This window comes from Coregonus lavaretus (assembly GCF_964263955.1).
Source record: "Coregonus lavaretus genome assembly, contig: HAP1_SCAFFOLD_1111, whole genome shotgun sequence".
NCBI classification, from domain to species: domain Eukaryota; kingdom Metazoa; phylum Chordata; class Actinopteri; order Salmoniformes; family Salmonidae; genus Coregonus; species Coregonus lavaretus.
This window is the reverse complement of record NW_028159357.1, coordinates 130,764-157,922: the sequence shown is the minus strand read 5'-3', so window position 1 is coordinate 157,922 and position 27,159 is coordinate 130,764. Positions and strand designations below refer to the sequence as shown.

The window sequence follows — 27,159 nt, the reverse complement described above, 5'->3', positions numbered from 1 at the left end:
TCTGAATAATGCCTATGTGGATCTGGTAATGTGGTGATGGTGGGTCTGAATGGGGGTCTGAATAATGCCTATGTGGATCTGGTAATGTGGTGATGGGGTGTCTGAATGGGGGTCTGAATAATGCCTATGTGGATCTGGTAATGTGGTGATGGGGTGTCTGAATGGGGGTCTGAATAATGCCTATGTGGATCTGGTAATGTGGTGATGGTGGGTCTGAATGGGTGTCTGAATAATGCCTATGCGGCTCTGGTAATGTGGTGATGGGGGGTCTGAATGGGGGTCTGAATAATGCCTATGTGCATCTGGTAATGTGGTGATGGTGGGTCTGAATGGGGGTCTGAACCTATGCGGCTCTGGTAATGTGGTGATGGTGGGTATGAATGGGGGTCTGAATCATGCCTATGTGGCTCTGGTAATGTGGTGATGGGGTGTCTGAATGGGGGTCTGAATAATGCCTATGTGGCTCTGGTAATGTGCAAGCTATTGGGATGGGGCATACAGTGCCTACCCCTTGACTTTTTACACATGTTGTTGTGTTACAACCTGCATTTAAAATGGATTACATTGAGATTTTGTGTCACTACCCTACACACAATACCCCATAATGTCAAAGTGGAAGTATGTTTTTTGAAATTTTACAAATTCATAAAAAATGAAAAGCTTAAATGTTGTGAGTCAATAAGTATTCAACCCCTTTGTTATGACAAGCCTAAATACGTTCAGGAGTAAAAATGTGCAAGTCAAAATAATAAGTTGCATGGACTCACTCTGTGTGCAATAATAGTGTTTAACATGATTTTTGAAAGACTACCTCATCTCTGTACCCCACACATACAATTATCTGTAAGGTCCCTCAGTCGAGCAGTGAATTTCAAAGACAGATTCCACAAAGACCAGAGAGGTTTTCCAATGCCTCGCAAAGAAGGGAACCTATTGGTACATGGGTAAAAAATAAAAAAGCAGACATTGAATATCCCTTTGAGCATGGTGAAGTTATTAATTACACTTTGGATGGTGTATCAATACACCCAGTCACTACAAAGATACAGGCATCCTTCCTAACTCAGTTGCCGGAGAGGAAGGAAACCGTTCAGGGGTTTCACCATAAGGCCAATGGTGACTTTAAAACAGTTACAGAGTTTAATGGCTGCGTTAGGAGAAAACTGAGGATGGACCAACAACTTTGTAGTTACTCCACAATACTACCCTAAATGGCAGAGTAAACAGAAGGAAGCCTGTTCAGAATAAAAAATATTCCAAAACATGCATCCTGTTTGCAATAAGGCACTAAAGTAAAACTGCACAAAATGTGGCAAAGAAATTACCTTTATGTCCTGAATACAAAGTGTTATGTTTGAGGCAAATCCAACACATCACATCATTGAGTACCACTCTTCATATTTTTAAGCATGGTGGTGGCTGCATCATGTTATGGGTATTCTTGTAATCGGCAAGGACTAGGGAGTTTGATTCAGTCTGCTTTCCAACAGACACTGGGAGACAAACGTACCTGTCAGCAGGACAACAACCTAAAACACAAGGCCAAATATACACTGGAGTTGCTTAGCAAGACGAAATGTATTGTTCCTGAGTGGCCTAGCTACAGTTTTGATTTAAATGGGCTTGAAAATATATAGCAAGACTTGAAAATGTCTGTCTAGGCAAATATCAACAACCAACTTGACAGAGCTAGAAGAAAATAATAATGTGCAAATATTGTACAATTCAGGTGTGGAAAGCTCTCAGAGACTTACAGAGAAAGACTCACAGCTGTAATCACTGCCAAAGGTGATTCTAACATGTATTGACTCAGCGGTGTGAATACTTGAGTAAAATGAGATATTTCTGTATTTCAATTTCAATAAATTTGCAAAGATGTCTAAAAACATGTTTTCACTTTGTCATTATGGGGTATTGTGTGTAGATGGGTGAGAACAGAAATACATTGAATCCATTTTGAATTCAGGCTATAACACAAAATGTGTAATAAATACTTTCTGAAGGCACTGTATATGCTGGGTGGTAGTCCTATTGGCTATAGGCTAGGCAACAGTTCTTAATCATATAGCCTATCTTGGATACAATTAGGTGCTCCTAAAATCTGTGCATCGATGCGTACTGTCAGACCATTCTCTCATAACTCCTATGTGCTTCATGTTGTCATTGAGACCGAAATACTTTGTTCCCAATCCCAAAATAACACGGGCAGTTGCCAAAGGAGTGGAGGGCCGGGTTTACCGCACGCCCGCTTTCCAGTCCCCCTGGCCCTGCTAATAATCCATTCAACACTGTACAGTCGTGGTCAAAAGTTTTGAGAATGACACAAGTATTGGTCTTCACAAAGTTTGCTGCTTCAGTGTTTTTAGATATTTTTGTCAGATGTTACTATGGTATACTGAATTATAATTACGAGCATTCCATAAGTGTCAAAGGCTTGTGTTGACAATTACATTAAGTTTATGCAAAGAGTCAATATTTGCAGTGTTGACCCTTCTTTTTCAAGACCTCTGCAATCCGCCCTGGCATGCTGTCAATTAAATTCTGGGCCACATCCTGACTGATGGCAGACCATTCTTGCATAATCAATGCTTGGAGTTTGTCAGAATTTGTGGGTTTTTGTTTGTCCACCCGCCTCTTGAGGATTGACTACAAGTTCTCAATGGGATTAAGGTCTGGGGAGTTTCCTGGCCATGGACCCAACATTTCGAGGTTTTGTTCCCTGAGCCACTTAGTTATCACTTTTGCCTTATGGCAAGGTGCTCCATCATGCTGGAAAAGGCATTGTTCGTCACCAAACTGTTCTTGGATGGTTGGGAGAAGTTGCTCTCGGAGGATGTGTTGGTACCCTTCTTTATTCATGGCTGTGTGTTCTTAGGCAAAATTGTGAGTGAGCCCACTCCCTTGGCTGAGAAGCAACCCCACACATGAATGGTCTCATGATGCTTTACTGTTGGCATGACATAGGACTGATGGTAGTGCTCACCTTGTCTTCTCCGGACAAGCTTTTTTCCGGATGCCCCAAACAATCGGAAAGGGGATTCATCAGAGAAAATGACTTTACCCCAGTCCTCAGCAGTCCAATCCCTGTACCTTTTGCAGAATATCAGTCTGTCCCTGATGTTTTTTCTGGAGAGAAGTGGCTTCCTCGCTGCCCTTCTTGACACCAGGCCATCCTCCAAAGCCCTTTTTGTGCAAAGCAATGATGACGGCACGTGTTTCCTTGCAGGTAACCATGGTTAACAGAGGTAGAACAATGATTTCAAGCACCACCCTCCTTTTAAAGCTTCCAGTCTGTTATTCTAACTCATAGACAGAGTGATCTCCAGCCTTGTCCTCGTCAACACTTTCACCTGTGTTAATGAGAGAATCACTGGCATGATGTCAGCTGGTCCCTTTGTGGTAGGGCTGAAATGCAGTGGAAATGTTTTTGGGGGATTAAGTTAATTTTCATGGCAAAGAGGGACTTTGCAATTAATTGCAATTCATCTGATCACTCTTCATAACATTCTGGAGTATATGCAAATTACCATGATAAAAACTGAGGCAGCAGACTTTGTGAAAATTAATATTTGTGTCATTCTCAAAGCTTTTGACCACGACTGTATGTGAGCGGACAGGCCTTTTAAAGGCTGAGTAGTCTGCGTAGATCACAGTAGTTTACATCTTCAGATATTATGTAATGTCAATTATCCTATAAAATTGAAAATTGCAGCAATGTTATTTTATAGGCCAAACATGAATAAAGTGTAGGCTACAAATCGATCTCTGGTGATCTTGTGTTGTGTCGTGTATATTATGTTGTAACCTATAGGCTATCATAACTTGCTACATTTGCACACACTGTATATATATTTTCTGTTGTATTTTTTGACTTTATGTTTTGTTTTACCCCATATGTAACTCTGTGTTGTTGTTTTTATCGCACTGCTTTGCTTTATCTTGGCCAGGTCGCAGTTGTAAATGAGAACTTGTTCTCAACTGGCCTACCTGGTTAAATAAAGGTAAAATAAAAATAAATAAAAATTATGAAATGTGAATATGGCACACAGTGCCATGACAGACGTAATGCATGATAACAGATATAGGCTGGGCCAAATAGCCTGCAGTAGCTTCAGTGTATTGCCTATAGGCTTTTTGTGAATGATTGATTATTCAGAGGTTTTTTATCTGGACTTCTGCCTACTTTGAGTGACACAGGGGCAGACTGTCATCACTCCTAGAACCCCACTAGATGGCGCCATAATAAGGGTTATTATTGGGAAACATGCCTTTTTTCTCAGATTCAGTGAGATTCCTGTTCTCCTCCCAATATTCCTACTGCCAGTTTGAAAAGTTTTAAAACATGCTGCAGCTCTCTAATAAGAAGAACTAGGCCTAAATAACAGTCACTTATATAACAGAAAGTCATTTTGTTACCAAATCTGTCAGTTAGCTAAATGGCTAGTGTGGTAGGCCTACATTACTTAAATGAATGAACAAACTGAATAGGTCATTTTGATCTGCATGTTATATATTTTATATGAGACAGTCATGTTGCCTATAAATCACCTTCCAGATTTACACATAGATCATCTTGATCAGGTTGGCTGATTTATCTCCCTGTCTGATGATCATTTTTTATGTAACAGTGATTTTGTTATTTCCATATCCACTTTATATTGAATATTCATAAAAATGTAAACGCTTTATATTCCATTGTGAAATCCCCGCTCACACCCAGGCCTCCGGCGAGCTGAAACTAATACACCCTTATAGACTAGTAGGGATGGATGTTGGAATCTACAGTTTGAACTTGTGCCCTAAAGCAAGTCTACAGGCTACCATACTGCACTGTCTTTGAGGCTACATTACATCTAGCCCTGGATCATGACTCTCGGTTCCATTACATTACACATAAGAGTCATTGGAGGAAGGTGTCTTCTGTAGGGGAGAGTTTTGTTAAGATCTCTGACACTCGGTCTGAACATTAACATGCATCACTTGTGGTACGGTTTTGAAAGCATGAGGACCTTATCTTTCATATCAGCAATAAATTATTTTCAAAAAACAAAGGGTTAAATTGATACACACCTTTTATAGGGTTAGGGTGAGTGTTCCCACTCTTCTATATCTCCATGTTACAGCACGTTTATGGATGACAGATGGAAGACAGAGGGACCACCTGTGCTAATTATCTATCTAGCATGCTTTGAACATCTGTGTGTAATGGAAGAAGGTCGGCAGAAACATGTTGTCACTGAAAAATACTGTTGGCTGCAACTGTGATAAAGCCGGTTAAAACAGTGTACTGTACGTGTATATTTATCATTTGTGAAATTATTTTATGTAACATGACAGTAAAGGGCTATATGTTTCTAGAACCGTATCGCAATTCAGAATCGATTCATGTTTAGATGGAGTATTTGGCCGTTTTGGCTGCCAGAGCCAGTCTGCCTCTGAAAATAACATATACTGAACAAAAATATAAATGCAACATATAAAGTGTTGGTCCCATGTTTCATGAACTGAAAATAAAAGATCCCAGAAATGTTCCATAACGCACAAAAAGCTGATTTCTCTCAAATGTTGTGCACTATTTTCTTTACATCCCTGTTAGTGAGCATTTCTCCTGTGCCAAGATAATCCATCCACCTGACAGGTGTGGCATATCAAGAAGCTGATTAAACAGCACGATCATTACACAGGTGCACCTTGTGCTGGGGACAATAAAAGGTGACTCTAAAATGGGCAGTTTTGTCACACAACACAATGCCACAGATGTCTCAAGTTTTGAGGGAGTGTGCAATTGGCATGCTGACTGCAGGAATGTCCACCACAGCTGTTGCAAGATAATTGAATGTTCATTTTTCTCCCATAAGCCGCGTCCAAAGTCGTTTTAGAGAATTTGGCTGTATGTCCAATCGGCCTCACAACCGCAGACCACGTGTAACCATGCCAGCCCAGGACCTCCACATCTGGCTTCTTCACCTGCGGGATCATCTGAGACCAGCCACCCGGACAGCTGATGAAACTGAGGAGTATATCTGTCTTTAATAAAGCCCTTTTGTGTGGAAAAACACATTCTGATTGGCTGGGCCTGGCTCCCCAGTGGCTGGGCCTGGCTCCCCAGTGGGTGGGCCTGGCTCCCCAGTGGGTGGGCCTATGTACTGGTCGTGGGTTGTGGGTTGTGATCATGGTCACAGCTCTATCGCAATTGCCAGCTGTTGTTAGAATGCATTAGATTGACGGTAACAGTCAGTCAGATTAGGATACAGGTTTAAAAAAACTTACACTGGCTGATGTTGTCAAGCATATTCAGTTCATATTATTAATATTTGCTCAGTGATTGCAATCACGACCCCATCCTCAGTAGCCTATTCCAGCAGGCTATTGGACAACACAAATAATTTGTACCTCTAAATTGCCTTGCTATCCATGTTGAATAAAAGAGTCTGTCAATTTTAACTAAGCAAGTTGCTAAATCGTTCAGTTTACATCTTGCCTAGGCTACTGTAGGCTATCTTAAATGATATGTAGGCCTATCAGGGGCTATAGGCTCCCTGCGTCTAGCTAAGCAAACCATGGCAAAGTTTAATTACAATCATAAACCCAGATTTGAGTCAGTAGCCTATGTCTATTGAAATTACAAATCAGTCTTGCAAATAGACTTAACATCTGGCAAATAATAAGTCACAATTGCCAGAATAACAGCCTAACATTCGTTAGGCTAAGTGTTTCTTGCGCAGAGATTTCGAGATCCTGTCCAACTTTAATCACTCAAACTCTCCTGTCGGATTTAGTTATGTACATGCCAAAAGGGAGGTATTTACAATCATAGCAGTCAAACAAATTAAAATGAACATCCATTGATGGAAAATTATCAGATGAGTTTAATAAGGGCAAATTATATTTTCTCTTGCGACATATTCACATTCCTTCATTACTTCACACTAGCTCGCAATATTTATTATTTAGATGGAAAACCGAATTTTGATAATTACGTCGTTACATAGATATTCCTTCTTAATTCTCTGTATTATGTTATGGAAAAAGGTTTTATTGGGTTTAATGTGTCAACTCCTTTCTTGCTGGGCAAAAACATTTGGCCTAGTTTTCAGGGCTTGTGGGCAGGTTTTGACATGTCATTGGGCAATTTTTTTTGCTAGACTTGGCAACCCTTGAACTTCACAGAAGGATACTTTGAATCATAATCTAAATTGCAGGGGGGGGGGGGGGGGGGGGGGGGTTATTGGGGATTTTACATGCTGTGTAATAATAGGTAATTATCACTATTTACTTCATGTTACTTAGAGAAGTTTCAGCCATATGTTCTACTGCACGGTTGTTAGCAGAGGCGCAACTTTCACTCGGGACAGGGGGACATGTCCCACCCACATTCTGAAATTGCATTCTTGTCCCCCCCCCAGGTTTATAATTGGAATGTGATAAAAAAACGAGGCAACGGTGTGCTTTAGGCTCATGCGGACGCCTCCGAGCGGTCGGGAAGGCTGTTTGGAGTGTTTATCCGACTGAATAAAATTGTTTATGCCCCCCCACTTCTAAAACCAAAGTTGCACCCCTGGATGTTAGTATTCTTTTAATGTTAGAGTTGCCAATGCTGCTTTGCCTATTGTTTATCATATGTAGTAGTATTCCATACTGCCATAAGTGTTATTATTGCATTGGTTGCACAAGTACTTTTTCAGAAGTGGTTTTAATTGTTGAATTGATAAACGTAGACTTTTGCATGCACACGCTGCCACAGCATTTTCCATTGTGGCCTATATTAAGGTGTTTTATTGCTCTGCCGTGGGCGAGCTTCTAGAGTCATCCCAGACAGTTCTTGGACCTTGGTCATGCACAGGGTAATTTACGACCCTGGGTGCCAGGGCAGATCTGATAAGATCTCAGCCTGGCAAATTCTCACACAAGGCTGGAGAGAGGGTGCCATACATCTTGACACTGTCAATCCAAGTAATTTGTTTCTCTCTCTCTCTCCAAGAGGTGAATGTTTAAGTTTATGTTTATATTGATGCTGTGTTTATAACCCTGTTATAAGTGTAATGCCATTTGCCATTTATTCATGTACATACATGTTTATACAATGGGTGGGTCTAATCCTGAATGCTGATTGGTTAAAACCGCATTCCAACCGGTCTAATCCTGAATGCTGATTGGTTAAAACCGCATTCCAACCGGTGTCTATTCCACAAGTTGCCACAGGCTAAATCTATGATGTTAAAATGTCTATTTACTCTGTTCTATCTGACTGTGCAATCCACTGTCTCATCAGCCCAGCCTGGCAATTTATAAACTTGATCTCCACTATAAAAAGCGTCTAGACATTATCTCACATTTCTTGTAGACTAACATTTTGTTTTCAACAGCGGAGATTTGTATAAACCTTGCTGTCTGTCATTTGCAACATTGTTCCAATAATGACATTCGATCTCCTGCTGTCCCATAGTATTGAACATGTCGGGAGTCAGGACGAGACAGACAGGCAGGCAGCGTTTCTCAGCCAGTCGAAATCATAAATCAGCTGGCATCATTTTTATGGATATATACAACAACAAATCTTTTTTGAAAAAAGGTCCAACGAAGCACAGCTAATTACCAGTCTTTCCAGCTTCAGTTTGAAGTGATTGTGTTACTGTAGCTGTGTTCTTGGCTAGCCTCTCTGAACAACAGTGTCTTGACGAGAGAGCACATTTTCTATGCCAGGCGAGATCGCGCCTCATTAGCTCATTGTTATGGATGCATCCAAATAAATGTCACTAGAAAACAGCTTAAACAAATGCAAATGCATCTCCTTTGCTGTTATTCTGGCTGCACTTTTTGACGTGACTGTAAGTTAGCCGTAGTTGGCTAGCTAGCAAGCAAGGGATAAGAACGTTGCCAGCCAGTATGGCAATGGAACATTTAGAACAAACGACTGGGTCGCGTCCATAGATACAGAACAAAAGGACTGAACGACTGGGTCACGTCCATAGATACAGAACAAAAAGACTGAACGACTGGGTCGCGTCCATAGATACAGAACAAAAAGACTGAACGACTGGGTCGCGTCCATAGATACAGAACAAAAAGACTGAACGACTGGGTCGCGTCCATAGATACAGAACAAAAAGACTGAACGACTGGGTCAAGTCCATAGATACAGAACAAAAAGACTGAACGACTGGGTCGCGTCCATAGATACAGAACAAAAAGACTGAACGACTGGGTCGCGTCTCTAGCAACCCTAGATTTGTGTCGGGACTATATCTTGTGGGAGGATGAAATAGTATAAATAAATTAATAAGAATAACGTTTTTAATGAAAATATGTCAATCATAATTTGAATATGTTGGTAACCAGTTGTATAAAAGTGATAATTCCCTCGAAGCCAGTGTTTGGAGGATATATTGGCACGGTTTTTCTCCAGATTTAGCGACCAATAGTTTTTACAGGTATCTCTGAAGAACTGCTTTATATACAAAAAGCAGCCAATGCTGAGACTCCCAGCCATCAGAACTATACAAAATGCAGTGTACGAAAATTGTCCCCAGTGATAAAACACAGTGTTGAGTGATAGACTGTCTGAATCTAAAGGGTTTAAAGCAGAAGCTGCTGCATGCATGTACAGTTGAAGTCGGAAGTTTACATACACTTAGGTTGGAGTCATTAAAACTCGTTTTTCAACCACTCCACAAATGACAAACTATTGTTTTGACAAGTCGGTTAGGACATCTACTTTGTGCATGACTGTCACGATCGTCTAGGAGTGAAGGAGACCAAAGCGCAGCGCGTTGAACGAACATGACTTTAATTGAAAAAAGCACCGAAATACAAAACAAAAGACGACTCGTGAAGTCCACAGTACAACGACTGAAACACGGAACAATAACCCACAATGCCCACAGGAAAACATGCAGTATAAATATGGCTCCCAATCAGAGATAACGAGCCGACAGTTGACACTCGTTACCTCCGATTGGGAGTCAATGACCAAACCTAGAAATAAACGTGACAGAAATGCAAACATAGAAAATCACCCAAAACCCAACAAAACACAATACACCCTGGCTCAAATACAAAAGTCCCGGAGCCAGAGTGTTACAGTACCCCCCCCTAAAGGTGCGAACTCCGGGCGCACCAGCATACAGTCTCGGGGAGGGTCTGGGTGGGCGTCTGTCCACGGTGGCGGTTCTGGCCCAGGTCGTGGTCCCCACCCCACCTTAGTCACCACCCGCTTCCCTAGCCTCCTCCACATGACCACCCCCCAATTAAACCCCACTGGATTAAGGGGCGGCACCGGACTAAGGGGCAGCACCGGACTAAGGGGCAGCACCGGACTAAGGGACAGTACCGGGATAAGGGGCAGCACCGGGCTAAGGGGCAGCACCGGGCTAAGGGACAGTACCTGACTACATTTTACATTTACATTTACATTTTAGTCATTTAGCAGACGCTCTTATCCAGAGCGACTTACAGGAGCAATTAGGGTTAAGTGCCTTGCTCAAGGGCACATCGACAGATTTCACCTAGTCGGCTCGGGGATTAGAACCAGCGACCTTTCGGTTACTGGCACAACGCTCTTAACCACTAAGCTACCTGCCGCCCTATGGGGGCGGGGAAATAATAGGGTTTTGTAATAAACGCCGAAAATAAGGTCCGATGTTTACACCGGTTTAGGAGATTTTAGTTTACGTTTTGTTCTGAGATAATAGAAGTCGGTTAACGTGAGCATTATGAAGTCTTTGTGCTTTATTTATTTATTGCATAGCTAAGTGACGTTAGCTAATAGAGATTATCGCAGAACAAAACGTATCAAATCTCCTAAACCTGTGATTACGACATACCTCATTTAAGGCGTTTATCCCAAAACGACATTAATTTTCCCGATAGGCTTTGTCCAAACGAACCATAGTGGAGTTAGTGCCTACAAAAATTCGCCAAATTCGACTAAGGGGCGGATCCTGGCTGGCTGGCTCTGGCGGATCCTGGCTGGACGGCTCATGGCTGGCCGACGGATCTGGCTGCTCATGGCTGGCCGACGGATCTGGCTGCTCATGGCTGGCGGAAGGCTCTGGCTGATCCTGTCTGGCGGAAGGCTCTGGCTGATCCTGTCTGGCAGAAGGCTCTGGCTGATCCTGTCTGGCAGAAGGCTCTGGCTGATCCTGTCTGGCGGAAGGCTCTGGCTGATCCTGTCTGGCAGAAGGCTCTGGCTGATCCTGTCTGGCAGAAGGCTCTGGCTGATCCTGTCTGGCGGAAGGCTCTAGCGGCTCTGGTCTGGCGGACGGCTCTGATGGCTCATGGCAGACGGGCGGCTTTGCAGGCTTTAGGCAGACGGGCAGTTCAGGCCCCGTTGGGCAGACGGCAGACTCTGGCCGTCTGAGGCGCACCGTAGACTTAGTGCGGGTGGCCGGAACAGGCCGGACCGGGCTGGCGACGCGCACCGTAGTCTTGGTGCGGGTGGCAGGAACAGGCCGGGTCGGGCTGGCGACGCGCACCGTAGTCTTGGTGCGGGTGGCAGGAACAGGCCGGGTCGGGCTGGCGACGCGCACCGTAGACTTGGTGCGGGTGGCAGGAACAGGCCGGGTCGGGCTGGCGACGCGCACCGTAGACTTGGTGCGGGTGGCAGGAACAGGCCGGACCGGGCTGGCGACGCACACCGTAGACCTGGTGCGGGTGGCAGGAACAGGCCGGGTCGGGCTGGCGACGCGCACCGTAGACTTGGTGCGGGTGGCAGGAACAGGCCGGACCGGGCTGGCGACGCACACCGTAGACCTGGTGCGGGTGGCAGGAACAGGCCGGGTCGGGCTGGTGACGCGCACCGTAGACTTGGTGCGGGTGGCAGGAACAGGCCGGGTCGGGCTGGCGAAGCGCACCGTATCCCTGGTGCGAGTGGCCGGAACAGGCCGGGCTGGGCTGGCGACGCGCACCGTAGGCTTCGTATGAGGCTCAGGAACAGGCCGGGCTGGGCTGGCGACGCGCACCGTACACTTAGTGCGAGGGGCCGGAACAGGCCGTACCGTACTGGGGACACACACTACTGGCTGTACCTCGGGATTAGGAACGGGCCGGACCGGACTGGATACACACCTCAGTCTCTCACGCCGTGCCTCTACATCTCCTTTCCCTACTTTGGCCAGTGACCCCCTTAACCTGGTAGCCTCCTGAATCCGTCCCTTCTCTGCCTCCGTCAGCCCCCTTAACCTGGTAGCCTTCTGAATCTGCCTTGTGGCAGCCTCCTGCTGCTCAGTCGCCCAAGCCATGTGCCCCCCCCAAAAAACTTTTTGGGGTTGCCTCTCGTCCTTCCGACGATGGCCCTGCCGATGCCGTTGCTCCTCTCGCCGTCGCCTCTCCACCGTCTCGTTCCATGGTCGGCGATCCATACCATCCAGGATCTCCTCCCAAGTCCAGGACCCTTTACCGTCCAACAGTTCCATCCATGTCCAGACCCTTTGTTCCTGGACACGCTGCTTGGTCTTTCTTTGGTGGGTTATTCTGTCACGATCGTCTAGGAGTGAAGGAGACCAAAGCGCAGCGCGTTGAACGAACATGACTTTAATTGAAAAAAGCACCGAAATACAAAACAAAAGACGACTCGTGAAGTCCACAGTACAACGACTGAAACACGGAACAATAACCCACAATGCCCACAGGAAAACATGCAGTATAAATATGGCTCCCAATCAGAGATAACGAGCCGACAGCTGACACTCGTTACCTCCGATTGGGAGTCAATGACCAAACCTAGAAATAAACGTGACAGAAATGCAAACATAGAAAATCACCCAAAACCCAACAAAACACAATACACCCTGGCTCAAATACAAAAGTCCCGGAGCCAGAGTGTTACAATGACACAAGTAATCTTTCCAACAATTGTTTACAAGACAGATTATTTCACTTATAATTCACTGTATCACAATTCCAGTGGGTCAGAAGTTTACATACACTAAGTTGACTGTGCCTTTAAACAGCTTTGAAAATTCCAGAAAATGATGTCATGGCATTAGAAGCTTCTGATAGGCTAATTGACATCATTTGAATCAATTGGAGGTCTACCTGTGGATGTATTTCAAGGCCTACCTTCAAACTCAGTTCCTCTTTGATTGATATCATGGAAAAATCAAAAGAAATCAGCCAAGACCTCAGAAAAAAATGTGTAGACCTCCACAAGTCTGGTTCATCCTTGGGAGCAATTTCCAAACGCCTGAAGTTACCACGTTCATCTGTACAAACAATAGTACGCAAGTATAAACACCATGGGACCATGCAGCCGTCATACCGCTCAGGAAGGAGACGCGTTCTGTCTCCTAGAGATTAACGTACTTTGGTTCGAAAAGTGCAAATCAATCCCAGAACAACAGCAAAGGACCTAGTGAAGATGCTGGAGGAAACAGGTACAAAAGTATCTATATCCAAAGTAAAACGAGTCCTATATCGACATAACCTGAAAGGCCGTTCAGCAAGGAAGAAGCCACTGCTCCAAAACCGCCTTAAAAAAGCCCAACTACGGTTTGCAACTGCACATGGGGAGACAAATCGTACTTTTTTGAGAAATGTCCCCTGGTCTGATGAAACAAAAATAGAACTGTTTGGCCAGAATGACCATCGTTATGTTTGGAGGAAAAAGGGGGTAGCTTGCAAGCCGAAGAACACCGTCCCAACCGTGAAGCACCGGGGTGGCAGCATCATAAAAATAAAAAAAAAGCACCTTTATTTAACCAGGTAAGCCAGTTGAGAACAAGTTCTCATTTATAACTGCGACCTGGCCAAGATAAAGCAAAGCAGTGCGATAAAAACAACAATACAGAGTTACATATGGGGTAAAAAAAAATACATAAAGTCAAAAAATACAACAGAAAATATATATACAGTGTGTGCAAATGTAGCAAGTTATGGAGGTAAGGCAATAAATAGGCTATAGTGCAAAATAATTACAATTAGTATTAACACTGGAATGCTAGATGTGCAAGAGATTATGTTCAAATAGAGATACTGGGGTGCAAAATAGCAAAATAAATAACAATATAGGGATGAGGTAGTTGGGTGGGCTAATTTCAGATGGGCTGTGTACAGGTGCAGTGATCGGTAAGGTGCTCTGACAACTGATGCTTAAAGTTAGTGAGGGAGATAAGAGTCTCCAGCTTCAGAGATTTTTGCAATTCATTCCAGTCATTGGCAGCAGAGAACTGGAAGGAATGGCGGCCAAATGAGGTGTTGGCTTTGGGAATGACCAGTGAGATATACCTGCTGGAGCGCAGACTACGGGTGGGTGCTGCTATGGTGACCAATGAGCTAAGATAAGGCAGGGATTTGCCTAGCAGTGATTTATAGATGGCCTGGAGCCAGTGGGTTTGACGACGAACATGTAGTGAGGACCAGCCAACAAGAGCGTACAGGTCACAGTGGTGGGTAGTGTATGGGGCTTTGGAGACAAAACGGATGGCACTGTGATAGACTACATCCAATTTGCTGAGTAGAGTGTTGGAGGCTATTTTGTAAATGACATCGCCGAAGTCAAGGATCGGTAGGATAGTCAGTTTTACGAGGGCATGTTTGGCAGCATGAGTGAAGGAGGCTTTGTTTTGCGAAATAGGAAGCCGATTCTAGATTTAACTTTGGATTGGAGATTCTTAATGTGAGTCTGGAAGGAGAGTTTACAGTCTAACCAGACACCTAGGTATTTGTAGTTGTCCACATACTCTAGGTCAGATCCGTCGAGAGTGGTGATTCTAGTCGGGTGGGCGGGTGCCAGCAGCGTTCTATTGAAAAGCATGCATTTAGTTTTACTAGTGTTTAAGAGCAGTTGGAGGCTACTGAAGGAATGTTGTATGGCATTGAAACTCATTTGGAGGTTTGTTAACACAGTGTCCAATGAAGGGCCAGATGTATACAAAATGGTGTCGTCTGCGTAGAGGTGGATCTGAGAGTCACCAGCAGCAAGAGCGACATCATTGATATACACGGAGAAAAGAGTCGGCCCGAGAATTGAACCCTGCGGCACCCCCATAGAGACTGCCATAGGTCCAGACAACAGGCCCTCCGATTTGACACACTGAACTCTATCTGAGAAGTAGTTGGTGAACCAGGCGAGGCAGTCATTTGAGAAACCAAGGCTATTTAGTCTGCCAATAAGAATGCGGTGGTTGACAGAGTCGAAAGCCTTGGCCAGGTCGGTGAAGACGGCTGCACAGTACTGTCTATTATCGATCGCGGTTATAATATCGTTTAGGACCTTGAGCGTGGCTGAAGTGCACCCATGACCAGCTCGGAAACCGGATTGCATAGCGGAGAAGGTACGGTGGGATTCGAAATGGTTGGTGATCTGTTTATTAACTTGGCTTTCAAATACTTTCGAAAGGCAGGGCAGGATGGATATAGGTCTGTAACAGTTTGGATCTAGAGTGTCACCCCCTTTGAAGAGGGGGATGACCGCGGCAGCTTTCCAATCTCTGGGGATCTCAGACGTTACGAAAGAGAGGTTGAACAGACTAGTAATAGGGGTTGCGACAATTTCGGCGGCTATTTTTAGAAAGAAAGGGTCCAGATTGTCTAGCCCAGCTGATTTGTAGGGGTCCAGATTTTGCAGCTCTTTCAGAACATCAGCTGTCTGAATTTGTGTGAAGGAGAAGCGGGGGGGGGCATGGGCAAGTTGCAGCGGAGGGTGCAGAGTTGGTGGCCGGGGTAGTGGTAGCCAGGTGGAAAGCATGGCCAGCCGTAGCAAAATGCTTGTTGAAATTCTCGATTATTGTAGATTTATCGGTGGTGATAGTGTTTCCTAGCCTCAGTGCAGTGGGCAGCTGGGAGGAAGTGCTCTTATTCTCCATGGACATTACAGTGTCCCAAAACTTTTTGGAGTTAGTGCTACAGGATGCACATTTCTGTTTGAAAAAGTTAGCCTTTGCTTTCCTGACTGCTTGTGTATATTGGTTCCCAACTTCCCTGAAAAGTTGCATATCGCGGGGGCTATTTGATGCTAATGCAGTACGCCACAGGATGTTTTTGTGCTGGTCAAGGGCAGTCAAGTCTGAGGAGAACCAGGGGCTATATCTGTTATTAGTTCTGTATTTTTTGAATGGGGCATGTTTATTTAAGATTGAGAGGAAATTAATTTTAAAGAACAACCAGGCATCCTCTACTGACGGAATGAGATCTATATCCATCCAGGATACCTGGGCCAGGTCAATTAGGAAGGCCTGCTCGCTAAAGTGTTTTAGGGAGCGTTTGACAGTGATGAGGGAGCTTCTACTTCTAAAAATCCACCTTTCCAGAAATAAATCTCTCACTGTTGCCGCTTGCTACAGACCCCCTTCAGCCCCGAGCTGTGCCCTGGACACCATATGTGAACTGATTGTCCCCATCTATCCTCAGAGTTCGTACTGCTTGGTGACCTAAACTGGGATATGCTTAACACCCCGGCCAACCTACAATCTAAACTAGATGCCCTCAATCTCACACAAATGATCAACGAACCTACCAGGTACAACCCTAAATCTGTAAACATGGGCACCCTCATAGATATCATCCTGACAAATTTACCCTCTAAATACACCTCCGCTGTCTTCAACCAGGATCTCAGCGATCACTGCCTTATTGCCTGCGTCCGTAATGGGCCTGCAGTCAAACAACCACCCCTCATCACTGTCAAACACTCCCTAAAACACTTTAGCGAGCAGGCCTTTCTAATTGACCTGGCCCAGGTATCCTGGATGGATATAGATCTCATTCCGTCAGTAGAGGATGCCTGGTTGTTTTTTAAAAGTGCTTTCCTCTCAATCTTAAATAAGCATGCCCCATGCCCCATTCAAAAAATTCTAAGAACAGATACAGCCCCTGGTTCTCCTTAGACTTGACTGCCCTTGACCAGCACAAAAACATCCTGTGGCGTACTGCATTAGCATCGAACAGCCCCCGCGATATGCAACTTTTCAGGGAAGTCAGGAACCAATATACACAATCAGTTAGGAAAGCAAAGGCTAGCTTTTTCAAACAGAAATTTGCATCCTGTAGCACTAACTCCAAAAAGTTTTGGGACACTGTAAAGTCCATGGAAAATAAGAGCACCTCCTCCCAACTGCCCATTGCACTGAAGCTAGGAAACACTGTCACCACCGATGGGCTCCTGAGTGGCACAGTGGTCTAAGGCACTGCATCGCAGTGCTAACTGTGCTCCTAGAGATCCTGGTTCGAATCCAGGCTCTGTCGCAGCCGGCTGCGACCGGGAGACTCATGGGCGGCGCACAATTGGCCCAGGGTAGGGGAGGGAATGGCCGGCAGGGATGTAGCTCAGTTGATAGAGCATGGTGTTTGCAACGCCAGGGTTGTGGGTTCGATTCCCACGGGGGGCCAGTAACAAAAAAAGACTGTAAGTCGCTCTGGATAAGAGCGTCTGCTAAATGACGTAAATGTAAATGATAAATCTACAATAATTTCAACAAGCATTTTGCTACGGCTGGCCATGCTTTCCACCTGGCTACTACTACCCCGTCCACCAGCTCTGCACCCTCCGCTGCAACTTGCCCATGCCCCCCCCCTGCTTCTCCTTCACACAAATTAGGACAGCTGATGTTCTGAAAGAGCTGAAAAATCTGGATCCCTACAAATCAGCTGGGCTAGACAATCTGGACCCTTTCTTTCTAAAATTAGCCACCGAAATTGTCGCAACCCCTATTACTAGCCTGTTCAACCTCTCTTTCGTAACGTCTGAGATCCCCAGAGATTGGAAAGCTGCCGCGGTCATCCCCTTCTTCAAAGGGGGTGACACTCTAGATCCAAACTGTTACAGACCTATATCCATCCTGCCCTGCCTTTCGAAAGTATTTGAAAGCCAAATTAACCAACAGATCACCAACCATTTCGAATCCCACCGTACCTTCTCCGCTATGCAATCCGGTTTCCCAGCTGGTCATGGGTGCACCTCAGCCATGCTCAAGGTCCTAAACGATATTATAACCACGATCGATAAAAGACAGTACTGCGCAGCCGTCTTCATCGACCTGGCCAAGGCTTTCGACTCTGTCAACCATCGCATTCTTATTGGCAGACTAAATAACCTTGGTTTCTCTAATGACTGCCTCGCCTCGTTCACCAACTACTTCTCAGATAGAGTTCAATGTGTCAAATCGGAAGGCCTGTTGTCTGGACCTTTGGCCGTCTCTATGGGGGTGCCACAGGGTTCAATTCTCGGGCCGACTCTATTCTCTGTGTATATCAATGATGTCTCTCTTGCTGCTGGTGACGCTCGGATCCACCTCTATGCGGACGACACCATTTTGTATACATTTGCTCCAGCAGGTATATCTCACTGGTCTTCCCCAAAGCCAACGCCTCCTTTGGCTGCCATTCTTTCCAGTTCTCTGCTGCTAATGACTGGAACGAACTGCAAAAATCTCTGAAGCTGGAAACTCTTATCTCCCTCACTAACTTTAAGCGTCAGTTGTCAGAGCAGCTTACCGATCACTGCACCTGTACACAGACATTCTGAAATTAGCCCACCCAACTACCTCATCCTCATATTGTTATTTATTTTAGCTAATTTGCACCCCAGTATCTCTATTTGCACATCATCTTTTGCACATCTATCATTCCAGTGTTAAAAAGAAATTGTAGCTATTTTGCACTATGGCCTATTTATTGCCTTACCTCCATAACTTACTACATTCGCACACACTGTATATATATTTTCTGTTGTATTTTTGACTTTATGTTTTGTTTACCCCATATGTAACTCTGTGTTGTTGTTTTTATCGCACTGCTTTGCTTTATCTTGGCCAGGTCGCAGTTGTAAATGAGAACTTGTTCTCAACTGGCTTACCTGGTTAAATAAAGGTGAAAAAAATAAATAAAATAAAAGAGTATGTGAGAAGAGTTGAGCAGTTCGAAATTCCGCTCATGGAGCGATGCTTGCGCACTCTCCATTTCCTTTCCTACCACTCTGCTAAAAACCGCTCCACGCTCACAGGAAAAGAAACTGCTGCTCCAAATTCGCTCCAATCATTAAAATCACAATTTAACCAATGTTGTGGAAAATAACCACCATACTTTATTACAAATAAGGTCTTACAGAGTTTTTGTTGCATCAAGAAATGACTTTATTAAAGTTTTCAACAAAGCCGATACCCATCTGCAGAGGGGCACACATTCTTAAGGTCTTCCTCCAATCTTATATAGTCCTCTTCAGTTTTCCGCTCTTTTATTACTCCGCCCACTTCCTTTGTCCCTGAGGACGGCTGAACTATTACTCCAACCAATCACCCGCTCCCCTGTACCTCACCCCCTCAAGCTGTAATCAATCAAGAAGATACCAAGGAGACAAAGGTCTAGCCCAAACTCTATTCAACCCTGGTGCTGCTCCCTTCACTGTGTTTGAAGAGAGAGACAAAAACAAACGGCCCAATTCAGTTAGCCACAAAGAATTTTAACTATATGTTCATGATTAACTCAATTTAATCTGATAATCCATTAAAACTACACATCACCAACACCCATCTATTTTTGTGACTACATGTACCTACCAATTGGTTTTTAAGTATTGAAACCAAACCATATGGATTTCAATTAAAAATATTTGAATTAACATGAAAAGGTGAACGTAAGAAGCGAACATCATTTCAAATAGGCTACAAATCATATTAAACAACATATAAACACTCTAAATAGGTCAGGAGCTAGACAGGGAGCCTAAGAAGGAACGAAAACGAATTATTTAGGCTATATTATTTCAATTATTTTAACTCTATAATCTACAAAGAAATACATTGTGAAGCATTAGCGACAAAATGGGCTGGTAGGGACATAAAGGGCTCAGCATTTAAACAACATTTCGTTGTTTTAAATCATTATAGTCTATAAATTGTGCATAAAGTCTATGACTTACTGAGAATTAAATACACATTAAAACAATAAATGACTTATTAGTGCCTTTGAATTATTTTTTAGAATTCATTTTTAGAATCACCATTTTGGCCAGTCTGTGGCTTCAGGCTCATGCGATGGATCCTGGAGAGCCGGCCAGCAGTGGAGAATATCCTCTCCACCCCTGCAGAGCCACTGGGGAGAATATCCTCTCCACCCCTGCAGAGCCACTGGGGATGGTAAACACCCATTTGGCCACTCTCGCCAGGCTGGGAAGAGATGCAGAGTTGTTTATAAATTGTTCTATAGGTAGGCCTAAAGGTTTTTAGGAAAAATAACCCAATCAAAACGGAAAGCTCTGTCGTGTATTAGGATTATGCCTTTGTTAAATGTTTTAAGTGGAACCAGAGAGGACGTTAATTTTAGTATCAAGAGGGAATGTTTTAGTGTAACGCCACATACAACAGACAGGAAGTGTGTTGTAGACAGGGGAGACTGGTGATTGGCCAGAAGAGGGAGCATCTTTTTGCATTGTTTATAAGTAGGGGCTAAACGAAGAAGAAGGCAGAGCGGCCATTCTGAGGCGTCGCTCTCCGGGTGGGCATGTCACCTGTAACTTATGCTGAAAGCTTGTGATCTGAATAAACCTTATGATCTGATTTTTAGTTTATAAATAAAACTGACAAACTTAGTTATCTACCTACCTCGTTCCATTCTTTTAGCAGTTGCACGTAGTAAGTACACCATCATGCTTTCGGGATAAGTGTCTTCAGATTCCATCATGATTATTTAGTTGTGGACACTACATCAACACACTTCCTCTCTTGCTCTTGGTTCTCATCTTTGTCAGTCACCTTGATTTAGCACCTGTGTGTTTTATTAGTTTCTTTATGAAAACATTTAGCGAATTCTGTAACGGTAGCTAAAGCAAGAGGCTATAGATAGCGGCACATAAGTAGACTACAAATGCATGTTGGGCCGGGTATGCCCTGAGCTCATGAAGTGAGTGCTACTGCCCTGAGCTCATGAAGTGAGTGCTACTGCCCTGAGCTCATGAAGTGAGTGCTACTGGCCTGAGCTCATGAAGTGAGTGCTACTGGAACGCTACTGGAGCGGGCTAAAACTCGCCCCCACGCTCCAGTCAATTTGCTCCACTCACATACTCTGCCACTAAGTGCCTTAGCCCATCCATACTACATACTCTGTGCGGTGCTGTTCCGTGCCTGTCTAGCTTCAGCGTCATTAAACCACCTCAACTGGAATCCTACCTGTCTGTCATCTGCTCCCTTACCAGCACACGGGAGAGAACACATGAAGTAAAACCGAAAGAACATACAGTCCACCAAGTCCTCATTTACAGTACAACTCATAATAACCTAAGCATTACGAAACTTCTATTAGAGCAAATAAGCCTCATATGTACCAAAATAGCAATTTATGTTTATCTAGACTAGCTTATATTCAACACACTCTCATCGCCCCCATACAAAACTCGTCACCTCCTTAATAATGAAGGATCTGCTTAACGTGGACAGATTTTGGGACAGGTCTCTCGCTTCGCCTTCTCTCTGCCATATCCGCTGAAAGAGCGACGCAGCCCATTGGAGCGGTCGTTACTAGATACCACAGCCACGAAGTCATAAACCCCGCATATTTCTACAATTGATCTTCTTTAAATGTGATTTTAAACCTAACCTTAACAACACTGCTAACCTTATGCCTAACACTAACCTTAAATTAAGACCAAAAAGCAAATCTTCGTTTTTAAAAACATTTTTACGATAGGCCTATAGCCAATTTTGACTTTGTGGCTGTGATATCTAGTGGAAACCCATTGCAGCGTATAGGCAACGTTAGACCGTGCTATAGCTTACTTTCGGTTTCGAGGCCTAAAAGGCTCCATTCATTTTCACGCTCCACACCCTTTTCTTTTCTGACGTGCTGTAAAGACAGTAAGAATATTTGTAAATACAGTTTAAAGTGGGTTATATTAAGGCTTTCCTTGTCAGCTATGCTTAAAAAACTACAACCTAAAGCAGAGCTTATAGCATAGTTAGGCCAATCATAGTTGATCATGCAAAGTTAAACATCCTGTGAAATGGCGAACTGTAAATTGCCATGTTATGTAATTTTCCAAGGTATTAATTTGATTATTTAAAAAAAGTACTACCAAACCCCAAATAATTAGAATTGGATTTAGGCTACTGTATAATCACTCCCCGGGACCACCCATAAACAAAACATGTATGCACGCATGACTGTAAGTCGCTTTGGATAAAAGCGTCTGCTACATGGCATATTATTATTATTATTATTATTACTCTACTCTAATCTGTTGATTTGAGCTGAAATGGGCTAATGTAATGTAATCAGGTCTACTGGTTAATGTCTGTTTTTGAACCATCAACCTTACCAAAGAACCTTTGAAAAAACACTATTTTCTAACTGTATACTGTTACAGTTGGTAGCCTACCTGTAAAAAAGGCCGTCCTTCTCCTCTCTACCTAAATTCCCCTCACAGTCTTACCTAAATTATCCCTCACTCATCAGAGACCTGCCATTCCCAACCAATCAGAGCGCTTGGAAATGCTCATCTGAACACTGCACCCGCCCACTCAGGTCAGAGTGGTATCATCGTCTGAAGGGAGAGGACGCATGTTTCTGAGGACTTTTTACTGTCACATGTCTGAATGTTGTGCGTGCATCGAAATGTAAGTTGGGGGGGTTATTGTTTTTTTTACATGCTGTGTAATAATAGGTAATTACCTCTAATTACTTCATGTTACTTTGATAAGTTTCAGTCAAATCAAATTGTATTGGTCACATACACATATTTAGCAGATGTTATTGCGGGTGTAGCGAAGTGCTTGTGTTCCTAGTGTCAAAGTCGCGTTAATTCAAATCTGGTATCAGGAACAAAAGAGGTCAATACGACTTCTAAGGTATACTAGTTATTTTAATTAATGCAAAAACCTTCAATGGTAAATATGATGTTTCGTATATACGGGCTCTCTGAGATGTCTCGCAGAACACCCCAGACAACTGACACATTGTTCCAGAAACAATACCCAAATACTCTGACAGAGGAAGTTTCCCACTTCTCTGCTGGCCAATTAGAGTAGAGGACTGAGTGTGGTTTAAATTTACTCAGCCAATCCATTGATTCAGAGGTTGGTCTCATCTCCTCGGCGCCATTTGTTACACACTTCAGCCAGGCACAAGATTATCATAACAACCTATCATAGTGAGAAGAGCCAGCTCCCTTAGACATCATTCCTAGTCAAAGGAAGGCTCACAGATCACAAATAACTATTATAGTCTTGCATTTGAAGACACAATCCTTATCTTATTTTAACCCCTAAAACAGCTCTTCACATCAATCACAGCCTTGCCAGGTGTCACAGCCTACATTAGCCCAGTCAAGACTGCATTCTTTCTAAGTTAGTCATCCCATCAATTTAGGAGAATAATAAATCCCCAATACTAGCTCCAACAGTGCAGTAGTATCTAACATCTAAGGGATCTAACATCTAAGGGATGTAGCTCAGTTGATAGAGCATGGCGTTTGCAACGCCAGGGTTGTGGGTTCGATTCCCACGGGGGGCCAGTATAAAAATAAAACAAATGTATTCACTAACTGTAAGTCGCTCTGGATAAGAGCGTCTGCTAAATGACTAAAATGTAAATGTAAATGTAACAATTCACAACATTACACACAAATCTAAAAGTCAAATAATCTCCCGTCTGGATTACTGCAACTCAATGTTGGCTGGGCTCCCTGCCTGTGCCATTAAACCCCTACAACTCATCCAGAATGCCGCAGCCCGTCTGGTGTTCAACCTTCCCAAGTTTTCTCACGTCACCCCGCTCCTCCGCACACTCCACTGGCTTGAAGCTCGCATCTGCTACAAGACCATGGTGCTTGCCTACGGAGCTGTGAGGGGAACGGCACCTCCGTACCTTCAGGCTCTGATCAGTCCCTACACCCAAACGAGGGCATTGCGTTCATCCACCTCTGGCCTGCTGGCCCCCCTTCCTCTGCGGAAGCACAGTTCCCGCTCAGCCCAGTCAAAACTGTTCGCTGCTCTGGCACCCCAATGGTGGAACAAGCTCCCTCACGACGCCAGGACACCGGAGTCGCTCACCACCTTCCGGAGACACTTGAAACCCCACCTCTTTAATGAATACCTGGGATAGGATAAAGTAATCCTTCTACCCACCATTACCCCACCCCAAAGAAAAAAGAAAAATAAATACAAAATAAATAAAACATATTGTAAAGTGGTTATCCCACTGGCTATAAGGTGAATGCACCAATTTGTAAGTCGCTCTGGATAAAAGCGTCTGCTAAATGACCTACATGTAAATGTAATGTAAATGTAATGGAATTAAGAAATATATAAATATTAGGACGAGCAATGTCGGAGTGGCATTGACTAAAATACAGTGGAATAAAATTAAGCAATAAGGCCAGAGGAGGTGTGATATATGGCCGATATACCATGGCTAAGGGCTGTTCTGACGCATGAAGCAACTGAGGTGCCTTATTGCTATTATAAACTGGTTTACAACGTAATTAGAACAGTAAAAATTAATGTTTTGTCATACCTGTGGTATAGGGTCTTATATACCACAGTGTCAGCCAATCAGCATTCAGGGCTCGAACCACCCAGTTTATAATACAGTATATACATATGAAATGAGTAAAGCAGTATGTAAACATTATTAAAGTGACTAGTGTTCCATTATTAAAGTGACCAGTGATTCCATATATATGTATATGGGGCAGCAGCCTCTAAGGTGCAGGGTTGAGTAACCGGTTTGAAACAGGAACTTGAAGCTCTCAACCTGCTCCACTAGAGCCCCGTCGATGAGAATGGGGGCGTGCTCGGTCCTCTTCTTTTTCCTGTAGTTCCCAATCATCTCCTTTGTCTTGGTCACGTTGAGAGAGAGGTTCCTTTACTTCCCTGTGGTGACAGGGCAGATCAGATCAGATCTCAGCCTGGCAGATTCTCACACAAGGCTGGAGAGAGGGTGCCATACATCTTGACACTGTCAATCCAAGTAATTTGTTTCTCTCTCTCTCTCCAAGAGGTGAATGTTTAAGTTAATGTTTATATTGATGCTGTGTTTATAACCCTGTTATAAGTGTAATGCCATTTGCCATTTATTCATGTACATACATGTTTATACAATGGGTGGGTCTAATCCTGAATGCTGATTGGTTAAAACCGCATTCCAACCAGTCTAATCCTGAATGCTGATTGGTTAAAACCGCATTCCAGCCGGTGTCTATTCCACAAGTTGCCACAGGCTAAATCTATGATGTTAAAATGTCTATTTACTCTGTTCTATCTGACTGTGCAATCCACTGTCTCATCAGCCCAGCCTGGCAACGTATAAACTTGATCTCCACTATAAAAAGCATCTAGACATTATCTCACATTTCTTTTAGACTAACATTTTGTTTTCAACAGCGGAGATTTGTATAAACCTTGCTGTCTGTCTCTCCGACATTTGCAACATTGTTCCAATAATGACATTCGATCTCCTGCTGTCCCATAGTAATGAACGTGTCGGGAGTCGGGACGAGACAGACAGGCAGGCAGCGTTTCTCAGCCAGTCGAAATCATAAATCAGCTGGCATCATTTTTATGGATATATACAACAACAAATCTTTTTTGAAAAAGGTACAATGAAGCCCAGCTAATTACCAGTCTTTCCAGCTTCAGTTTGAAGTGATTGTGTTACTGTAGCTGTGTTCTTGGCTAGCCGCTCTGAACAACAGTGTCCTGACGAGAGAGCACATTTTCTATGCCAGGCGAGATCGCTCCTCATTAGCTCATTGTTATGGATGCTCAAAAATAAATGTCACTAGAAAACAGCTTAAACAAATGCAAATGCATCTCCTTTGCTGTTATTCTGGCTGCACTTTTTGACGTGACTGTAAGTTAGCCATAGTTGGCTAGCTAGCAAGCAAGGGATAAGAACGTTGCCAGCCAGTATGGCAATGGAACATTTAGAACGAACGACTGGGTCGCGTCCATAGATACAGAACAAAAAGACTGAACGACTGGGTCGCGTCCATAGATACAGAACAAAAATACTGAACGACTGGGTCGCGTCCATAGATACAGAACAAAAAGACTGAACGACTGGGTCGCGTCCATAGATACAGAACAAAAAGACTGAATGACTGGGTCGCGTCCATAGATGCAGAACAAAAAGACTGAACAACTGGGTCACGTCCATAGATACTGAACAAAAAGACTGAACGACTGGGTCGCGTCCATAGATACAGAACAAAAAGACTGAACGACTGGGTCGCGTCCATAGATACAGAACAAAAAGACTGAACGACTGGGTCGCGTCCATAGATACTGAACAAAAAGACTGAACAACTGGGTCACGTCCATAGATACTGAACAAAAAGACTGAACGACTGGGTCGCGTCCATAGATACAGAACAAAAAGACTGAACGACTGGGTCGCGTCCATAGATACTGAACAAAAAGACTGAACAACTGGGTCGCGTCCATAGATACAGAACAAAAAGACTGAACGACTGGGTTACGTCCATAGATACTGAACAAAAAGACTGAACAACTGGGTCGCGTCCATAGATACAGAACAAAAAGACTGAACGACTGGGTCGCGTCCATAGATACTGAACAAAAAGACTGAACAACTGGGTCACGTCCATAGATACAGAACAAAAAGACTGAACGACTGGACTATATCTTGTGGGAGGATGAAATAGTATGAATAAATTAATTTAAAAAACGTTTTTAATGAAAATATGTAAATCATTATTTTAAATATGTTGGTAACCCGTTGTATAAAAGTGATAACACCGCTTCTCAGGCATTATCACTTAAATATTGTATAGTTATAACCCTTAACTAATACTGTTTATATGTGTGCATATCTTTGTCTTATAGAACCACAACAATAAGATTCCAAGTCATTCAGATTACCAAAATCATTTAAACATCCTCAAATGGAAACAGCTGTGTCTGTGAGGTGGTGACTATCAGGAGTACAGTGATGGACCTCAACATCATGTTCTAACCGGACAGCACTATAGAGGACAGAACCAAACCAATCAGTTATAAGTACAGTGAGGGAAAAAAGTATTTGATCCCCTGCTGATTTTGTACGTTTGCCCACTGACAAAGAAATGATCAGTCTATAATTTTAATGGTAGGTTTATTTGAACAGTGAGAGACAGAATAACAACACAAAAATCCAGAAAAACGCATGTCAAAAATGTTATAAATTGATTTGCATTTTAATGAGGGAAATAAGTATTTGACCCCCTCTCAATCA

At 43.6% G+C, this 27,159-nt stretch overlaps 1 protein-coding gene across 1 annotated transcript in view; it reads left to right on the top strand.

Annotated features, from left to right (window-relative positions):
- Positions 1 to 22,452: 22,452 nt before the first annotated feature.
- The window catches only part of LOC311122961 (butyrophilin subfamily 2 member A1-like), a gene marked incomplete at its 3' end in the record, with an annotated part of 37,244 nt that continues 32,537 nt past the window's right edge, over positions 22,453 to 27,159 (top strand). Inside the window, exon 1 of the mRNA XM_084197255.1 lies at positions 22,453 to 22,541. The remainder of the gene's footprint in view (positions 22,542 to 27,159) is intronic.